Source organism: Antedon bifida, chromosome 4, assembly GCF_963402885.1.
Source record: "Antedon bifida chromosome 4, ecAntBifi1.1, whole genome shotgun sequence".
NCBI classification, from domain to species: Eukaryota; Metazoa; Echinodermata; class Crinoidea; order Comatulida; family Antedonidae; genus Antedon; species Antedon bifida.
The window spans coordinates 8,892,894-8,903,081 of NC_136229.1; the positions used below are offsets into that span (position 1 = coordinate 8,892,894).

General features: G+C 32.9%; 1 protein-coding gene across 1 annotated transcript in view; it reads right to left on the bottom strand.

Annotated features, from left to right (window-relative positions):
• Window positions 1-10,188, bottom strand: part of LOC144839464 (uncharacterized) — a 181,781-nt gene that overhangs the window by 152,484 nt on the left and 19,109 nt on the right. The gene's annotated exons all lie outside the window — the stretch shown is intronic.

The window sequence follows — 10,188 nt, forward strand, 5'->3', positions numbered from 1 at the left end:
ATTGTGTGTATTATTTGTGTGACCGTAGCCCAGGAGCACAGCGTATGTTCCCTAGCTCGTCTAAACCCTTCATCATAAGACCTCCATGTGCCTTGGTTATTTTGCATCAATGTTTTGATGTGTTTCCCGTATGTGAACAGATCTTGCATGTCACCTGGGTGAAAGGTTAGATGTATGGTTGAAAAGTCGAAAAAAGCCAGAGTCCATTCATGTTCTGATAATTGGCGTTTCCGTGTTTTTGGAACAAGTTGGAAAGACCCATTATACTGCAAGGTGTATGTGTCATTTGTATCAGGGTTTGTTAGCTCCCAGAAGCCATGCTGTGTAGCATACCCGATACAAAGCTGTGGCCTAATATGACAGCAGTTAACATTGTTGAAAAATATTGCTATTTCCTTTATGGTTGAAGTCAAATCGATATGAGTAAAAATACTGTGGTTTATAAGAAGTGGTGGTTAAGGAAAATATTGTCAGATGGTAACTGAAAAGTGATAAAAACGAAGATTAAAAATATCTTACTGAATAATTGTTGGAGACGTGAGAGCAGCGTGGTCCAAGAGGATTGTACCACGCTTATGTTTATATTAAACAAATTTACCAAAAAAGATGAAGCCACTACTTGTTTTCAATTCAATATGAAATAATATACAATTAATAAGTCACTCCTGGCTTTCCAGGTATTTAAGATAATAACCACAAAGTACCACTTGGTACGCAAGTAGTAGTTTTCAATTTTTTTGTAGGAGATAAGAATAGAAATGAACTTACGTTCAACGTTTATTGTAAACGTACAACAGTTTGAATTGTTGGATGAGTCTGTAACTGTAAACGTATACACATGTACTCCTACTCCAATATTAGATGGGAATATTGAATTAGGAACTGGTGATACAACAAAGTCGTTTGAGTTGTCATTTGCAGTTATATCAGTGGAGTAGTCAACTGATATGGAGACTGTGGTCGTTTCTATAGTAACATTTGCAGGACATTCCACTAAAGGGGATTCCGTATCTGTCAAACAATTAACAACATTATGGACATTTCAAAGTGCGCATTAGTTTGTATCAATCTGTAATTTTTAAACGGAAGTGGCTGTCGCAATAATGTATTTTATTTCACAAACCTTCAACTGTTAAGGTAAAATTGCAGCTTCCTCTATTGTTATAAGCATCTGTAACATTGAATTCAAAAAGGTATTTTCCAATCGCAAGAAAAACGGGAAATACATCTACTGGATTCGGGGAGATTTCCAATGGTTCTTCTGAGTTGTCCGTTGCATGAATGTCGGCTGAATAGTCAACGGTGGCCGTGGGTATACCAAAATCAGTGACTACAGTCAAATTGTCAGCCGGGCAGGTCAAAACGGGCTTTTCGGTATCTAAGAAACAGACAAATTGCTTGATTTAAGTATACGTACATCCTCACAAATAATAAATATAGTATTATTAACAAAATATTGCGCGCTCCATACGTGCGCTTTTTAATCAGTGTCATATTAGTTAATGCATTGTTTTTTTTCATGATGTCATTTTCAGTAACTTAAATAATTTCGTTATTACTTACAAAAACGTTTAAATAAATTGATTGCTTTGACATTAAATTTGATAGTTAAGCCTTGTGAACTGTATACGCATTATTATAACAAAGGATTAACTCCACACTCTACATTGGAATAGTGGGCACAGAGATGGCCGGTAGTGTACAACGAGACTTTCTAGAATTCCAGAACGGAATGCCGTTTATTTTTTATATTGCGCTTAGCACAGGGGGAAAATGGCCATACAAACTAGCAAAATTAGAAAAGAGTGAAAGCCAAAACTTAATGTAATGGATAATATTCAGCTTGTCAAACATTTTACAATTGGGGTTTCCAGTGCACGCATGCGCAGGTCACATTCTAATAAGCACAACATTCATTTTAATATAATATACACTAACCTTTGACAATTATTGTAAACGTACAAGACGTTATATAATTATAGTAATGATCGTAAACATCAAAATGAAAATGATGTTTTCCAATATCTAGATCACCAGGAAATATGTTGACAGGGTTCGGTACAATTCTAACAAAGTTAACAAAGGCCTTCGCTACCGTCACTGAATAATTTACATTCACAGACGCCGTGCCTAAATCAGTGTCTATGGTCTCATTAGACGGACACATCATATTTGGTTTGTCAGTATCTGGAGAAAATTATTGATAATATCATAGTTAGCAAAACTGATATAAAATATTGTTTTATCAATGTGATGTGAATCTACTAAATGCAATATTATTATCACTTACAATTTTCACATATAGCTACAAATATCGGGTTTGCACAATTTTTATCATGCCAAGTACCATTCGTAGGTTTATACAGTACAGCACAGTCTTCTCCGCTATATCCGTCGTTGGGTTCAACACCATACCAATCTAAAAAAAACATAATTAGGGAACAAACAGGGAAAAATGTTTTCTATTGGTATTATGAACATCTAAGGAATTAGAATATGAATGAATTGTTGAGGTTCCAATTGTAAAACTATACAATATATTTATTATTAAATTTGTTGGTAGTTTCTCAGGTCTTTTTTTATGATTTAAAAGTGAGTTTTACTAATATTCTCATGTAGATACATTAATACAACAAACTAATGTAAGGGGTTATGGTTAGCGCCTCTTGGGTTATAGAGTTGGTATGATTTGTTTTCTTTATCCGCGGTTAATAGTACGTTCATCAATCGCCGAAATTACGTAAATTTAATATTGATACAAAAATTATAGAATTGTATTATAACTCGATGATATCCAGTGTGATTTTGATTTATAGTCTTGGGCGGTAGCCTTACAGATAATTACATGGGTCTCTTAGTGAGAATCCGTAAAAAATCTAATAAATATAGCAAAGTTAAAAGTTTAAATATGTATAGTTGCGATCCTTAAAATGGTAGAGCGTATATTCGCATAACCGTCTCATCCCTTATTATTGGAATACGAATTTCTCCAATCATTAGTCCGTATTAGATCCCTTTACATACGACCTGGTAGATATAAAAAGTTATTTATTCTGAAATCTATAACATCAAAACATATATAAGATTAGTAAAATCATAAACTGTTTGCCTGTATGCTTTTGAATATTTTGATTTTTTTTCATTATCGTGTTTTTTGATGTTTTTTATGATTTTTTTTAATAATTAATCTTAAGAGCTTTGTCTGTGTACGAACAACATATTTTAAATATTTTTATATATTTGACAACAAATTTATGCAAGCAGCGCATCCATTCATTCAAACCCAACCCGTGGGCGCCGTTTCTATTCGACAGAGAAATTGTATAATAGTTTACTTACGGACAGTGTTATAAAAATGTGTTAAAAAACATTCCACTCTCGAACATTCATTAGCATCAACACATTTAGTATCGTTATCGACCAAGGCGTATATTCTATCATTTACTGGGTAATCAATCTACTGTTCACAAATATCTTCCTATTTACAAAATGTAAAAGTATCAAAGCATTTAGGCCTACTTGTATAGGCTGCATTCCTCCCTGACACCCACTGAAATTGGTTTTCTATGTCTTTATCATTGTAGCCAATCCAAGCTCCATCTGATGTGGAATCTTCTATAAATCGGTTAAGTATCCACGAGTTTTCTTCTGCACTTGAAATTTCAACCAAATCACCAGTAAAATGTGTGCATAAATCTCTTGTAGCACCCCACTTAGCAGGTGTGTTCGTGACCCAGTAACATTTTGAAAATACAGCATTGTAATGCCATCCAGTTGGACACCCTGAAAAGAAATGCACCGTCGCCTAGAAATGTTCTAGGTTATGCCTACATTTTGTAACCCGAACCCAGCCTCACACACAAATGTTGTGTTTATTTGGACTAAGTATACTAACATTTTCCGTAGTACCTTAATGTATAACATTAAATTAGTGGAAGATTATTTAAGTTTACATTAATTTAAAACGATACAATACGAGTATATTTAAAGTGAAATAATCACGACAAAAATTGTTTAATAACATGCCACCGGCATGCATGGACGGTTGGCTTTATGTGTAAAGGTATGAGACAGAGGCTTAGTATTAAAGATGTATTGTCCCCCAAAACATGAAAAATGAAGATTAATTAAATCAGACTTTGAATATGTAATTTTGTAGTTTAAATCAAGTTAATCAATTCTGTAGAAAAAAAAAAGAAAAAAAAATAATGTTTTAACTTATAAAATAACAAAATAAATGGTTTAATTCCACCAAAACCCATTGGCTGGCAGCCAATTTGACCATTTTTTGCTTTAAATTACATTTTTTTCAGGTAAATACATTTTTTTTCCAATTTTTAGTGAAATTGGATAACTATTGTGTTACATTAAAATGGCATATTCAACAAAAATGTTGTTAAGAATTATTTTTTCAGGGGGACAATACATCTTTAAAGCATGCAGCAACATTATTATTATTAGCATTAATTTTATCTCTCGACTTGACTATGGTTTAATAACAGCAATGTTGTTGGTCACCAAACATAATCCTCGTCTTCAGATACTCTACTCACCAGCATCACAGATGACGTAATGTGTAACAACCAAAATTGAAAATAATGCAAGTCCTCTTGGTCCCATTTTTACACACATTCAGTAAACTATATATTAAAAAGTACGGCTGGTTTAAAAAAATATTAAGTGGCATCTTTCGTTGCTCTTGAATATTATATTCGACATATACCGACATGACGGGACTCTTAGGAGAGAATAATGTTGAAGAATGTAACATCTACTGTAAGTCCACAACGCATTGAAACGATATTCTTTGGGAAATGCGCTATATAAATACATTAAAATTAAACAAAAGTAATACAGCACTACTTTTACATTTTGATGGACTATACTAGGAGTTATACACTATACTTCTAATCAAAAGGTAACATATACTGTACCTACCTGAATGAATATAAAAAATGATCCTGATCAAACGACGCACGTTTTACCTCTGTCAACGAATTGTATTGAATGACACCTGAATAGTCTCGTACTTAGTAAAATAACCAAATAATTGTACGATGATTCTCCGCATGTTACCATAGTTTCTCGTTTACACGTCACGAGAAGCATTGATTAAAACTAAATAATAATCTACAAGGCAGTAATATCTTATGATAATAATAATATTAATTGTACTTGTATTGCTTGTATTAAAATCGTTTGCACTGTACATCAAATTAAATTATAATAAATACCTGATACTTGATAGGCCTAATTAGTGCTGGAAATGAACACATGATTACACTGCACGCATGATGTATAGTAAGGTTAGGTAGTGATTCTATTTTAGAGAAAACCACAGGAACGGATCCAAAGAAATTTTAACGCAATTATTGGAAAGCAACGATATTTAAAGAATTTTGACATAGAATCTAAAACATCGTTTTAGATGTCAAGTGTGCGTTCAATAGAACGCGATCACAGTTTGCGGCAAATTTGTTAGTGAGCCAATTGTTACTCGTGCCAGTTGGCTCAGACGATAGCTCTAGTGTGTGCCGGGCTTTAGTATTTTTTTTATTCCGTTTAAGTCCGGGCTTATTATCCTTAATTGATTTAAAATGGGAAATATGCATTTTCTACTTTCAATGTCTGGGTTTGGTAATGCATTAAACAGACAGTTTGAAAGCAACAATGATTTATATAAAAAAACAGTTTCGATCACACCTCTACTAGCTTATTAATTCATCGATCACAAAATGTTGTGATTTAAAAACACATGATTGATCAACATCAAATGTTAGTAGAATGTAATGATTTTATTTTAGTATCATATCTAATGTCTTATGGACATACTAATTGTTACTAAATGTGTATTTCATTGTCACTTATACAGAGTTGTGTGGTGTGTGATGCCTCGCACGTTTACAAGGAGTTGTGTGGTGTGTGATGCCTCGCACGTTTACAGAGAGTTTTGTGTTGTGTGATGCCTCGCACTGCTGATACAAAGTGCAGTTACACTGAACTCGCATGGATTGCAAGTAACATGGTCACGTGGGTTGATGAATTAAATGAATATCATGCCACAATTGGTCTACAGGTATACCATACAATTATGTCATTGTTGACGTAGTAATTCGGTTCCTCTTAAACCTCTTCTTAAAGCATTCGTTTGTCTATACAAAGTAAGAAAAACATATGGTATCACACGTACGTAATTGTAAGTAAGTAAATAAATATCGTAACCATATAGGTAGTCTTATAGTAGGTCTAATAAAAAGTTAGCATACACAATACAGTTCTAAGTAGATTCAATCTCAGCAAACCTATTATAATCGTCGTTACAACAATTGTGGTGTTGGTGGTTGTGATAATAGGTGATTAAGATTATTGGCTATACCAACAAATGTTGTGAGTTCATATGCTTCAACACTGTAAACATAATTCCACTCCCAAAGATTTAAGAACACATATTTGATTTATGTACAATTAACCAGATATTGTATTTAAAATACATGCCTGTACCTGAAAGCATTAAAACAAAATAATTGACATTATTAACTAAATATTCGTTTCCCTTGGAACATTATCCTTTAAAAAACCAAAAACCAGTAGGTGCCCACATACAACAACAGTGACATTGCTTTACTACATCTTGAAACAAAACCAAGAAGTTTGCTTGCCTTACTACAAACATAATCTAGATGAGAGTGGCATCTTAATTTACTGTTGATATATACACCAAAAGTAGTTTGAATTCATAGACTCTTTCCGTTGAATCAGAATTGATATCGTAAGCAAATATGATGGGATCTTTACACCGGGATAAACTCATTGCTGCACATTTTGATGTATTTAATGGTAGTTTATTTAAAACTGACCATTCATAAATCTGATTTAAATCACTCTGTAACTTTATACAGTCTTCTAATTCATGAATAGGTCTTGAAATGATATTGTCATCTGCAAATTGAAAAATTGAAGATTCTATACCATATTCAAGATCACTCACATACAATAGAAACAAAAGAGGGCCAAGAACTGACCCCTGGGTACCCCTAATATTACATTCTTCCAATGCGGTATTTCACCTCTATAGATAACTCTTTGTTTTCTATTTAAAAGAAAATCCTGAATCCATTCATTTAAACCTTTGTTTAAGCCAATATTGTTAAGTTTCTTAATCAGACGCTTATGGGGTAGGCTACTTTATCAAAAGCAGATGAAAAATCTAAGAAAATTACATCTACTTGCTTACAATTTTTTGCATCTAAACTTTGAGCCCATGAATGAAACGCCTTAGTGAGTAACAATTCAGTACTAAAAGCATGTCTAAAACCAAATTGATTATCTGATACTATACTATTAGCCTCTAAAAAATTATTGATTCGGGTACACACAAGTTTCTCCATAATTTTACAAACAATTGGTGTTAAAGACACAGGTCTATAACTCTTAAAATCACCTTTAGGGTTTCCATGCTTTTTGAAAACAGGTACAACATTAGCAGTTTTCCACTGTTTTGGTAAAATGCCTTTTTCTAAAGATAAGTTTAAAAAGTCTAGTGCTAGTTCTGCCCTACAAACCTTTAGAAATATGGGAAGTAAATTATCAGGTCCTGGAGATTTTGAAACAATTAAATAGTTTAATGCCTGATAAACCTCCATTACATTAAATTTCTCAAGTTCCATATAATGCTGAGGGATAATATCAGAGTTGCAGAGCAAGTCATCATTACCATCATCATCATTATTACTGAAATTACTAGAAAATTGATCATTGAACAAATTTGCTATCTCTCTAGCATCTGTTATTAGTACCATCATTAATCTTAAAACTTATAACTTGTGAATCTTGTCTAATTGCCCTAATATATGCCCAAAATTGCTTTATATTTGAAAAGTAGCCTTATTTGAGATGTCTAAAACATAATTTCTGTGACTACAATATATGGATTTTTTCAGTTCCTTACTACAACACTTAAATCTATCTGTAGCTTCATTTGTTTTTAAAATGTTCCTTCCTTCCTATATAATTTTCTACCAAGAGTACGGCACCAGAGTGCAGGCACTTGTATGAATGTTTAATGATTGTATTTATCCAGAGTATTAGTTTCATTTGCATGCATTTGGTGTCATCATGATAAAATATATTTCAATAGGCCTAAATTCACTTTGTTTTAAAGAGGTATAGTCGTCTGGGTTATTTGTTCTAACATTATGAAGTGTATTTTAAGAAAATGTAATTGTTTTTATTTCAAGAGAATATAAAAAAAAACATCCTTATTTCACGGTTGCTCTAGGCAGTGAATCCTGAGGATTCATACGACTCTACTGTTACTAAAATGTCGGACTCCCACATACTAGCTTGACTTAATGGATGGTGCCAAAAATGTCTTTTTTGTTTTGTTTTTTAGCCGCTGTTTAAAATATGATGATTGGCGACAAAGAGGCGGTTAGCTCAGCAAAAACAGGAAAACACAAAATATGCATTCGTTTGAACAAATTATTTCTAGTAGGCCTATTCCACATTATTTTGTATGCTAACACAGATCAATAATAAGAAATATATGCCTATGTTTGATTTGTATTTATTTATTCTATAGTTTTTCAGAATAAACTATTTAATTTTTAAAGCATATGTCTTTATTAAGGTGTCACGTTTAATTAGAGCTCCTAACCCATATGAGTACTTTAATGAGCTCCCACAATACCATATGGGCCAATGATGGAATTGCCCATTTGTCCACACAGGGCCCGCATAGACCCCCCTAAAAGGCACCCAGAACTGTTCCGTGAGTTCTTTGGACCAGCCCATGGGTACCTTAAGGACCAGAGGTACTATTTCCACATTATATTTCAAACTTTTGTCTGTTGTTTGTAAAATTGAATGAACTGAAATACAATGAAATGAAAAGATTATGTTTTGCATTATTTATACAGCATGGCTTAACGACATTTCTATTATTATTTAACTTTCTGAGATGAAGAGTTTGAGTAAATAAGTTTTCTTAACAAATTCATATCCCGCCGCCTCCCACGTTTTTTAATTGATGGTGAAAGTGAATAATTCAGCACATTTTGTAACATGCCTACGTCAATAATGCGATAATGATGATCAACATAAAAGTATTGCTACTGATTCTGTTTTTTAAATAAAAATGTAAAACCAGCACACTACAAACCCCACAATGTGTGGTGCAATTCTGGTGAAAAGCAGTAATTTGTTACTATAAGCTGCTGTTAAAAACCCGATTTCGTTTAGGTTTTAAACACGCTAAACATGTACTACGTTTTTAAAAGCTAAATGTGTAGAAAAAGTGAGTACAAATGTATGTTTAAGATACAGTATTTAATTGTTTACGAAATGACGGATGAACAGATAAACGAATGAAAAAAAATAAAACGGGAAATTGAACAATTCACATTTCGTATGAACTTTCCAATTTTTTTGAAAGTTTTACCCGAATACTGCGATGGGGTACCGTGGCACCGCACTGGAGTAACCGGTGGTAATACAGGGTTGAGTAATTTCATTTTAAACACAGAAAACATTACATTTGCACACTATCAGTGTCATCATATATTAATATCATACAATGTAATTCAGATTACCGATAACGTGTTAATTTTGATTGAAACACATTTTAGAAAACTCTGATTAAAGCATTACTATCTTTTTAATCTTGGAATAAACATTCTTGTATGAAAAAAAATGAACATTATAAATATTCATATATGCGTCACAATTATGATAACAAGTGAGATAAAAATAAACTCTACAACACGCATGCGTACATAATGCATTTGATTCAATTACAATCGTATGTGTTAACAGTGCTTTTTAGTTATTCGCACCTTGGTGGAATTGTGATTGTATGGAGTGGAGTAATCTTTTATGGTTATCCGTAACTTCTGTGTTTTTTTGTTATGTATACGGACCTTACGGACCTTCTGTGATAAATTTCATTCATTTTTATAAACTTTAATTGCAAAATAAAGACGTACGTGCACGTTAAACTTCAACAATCGTTACGTCATCAATAAGAATTGCTTTGCGTTATCGAGAGAATCGGCATAACAATTATGTCGTCTGATTTGTTCGTGGTTTTTTTTAAACAATTAATTCATTCCTTAATCTGAATGATGAAGTAGAAGCAGGTTGGGGGGGGGGGGGGGGGGACTAAACCCATTCATATCGCCAGGAAAACTC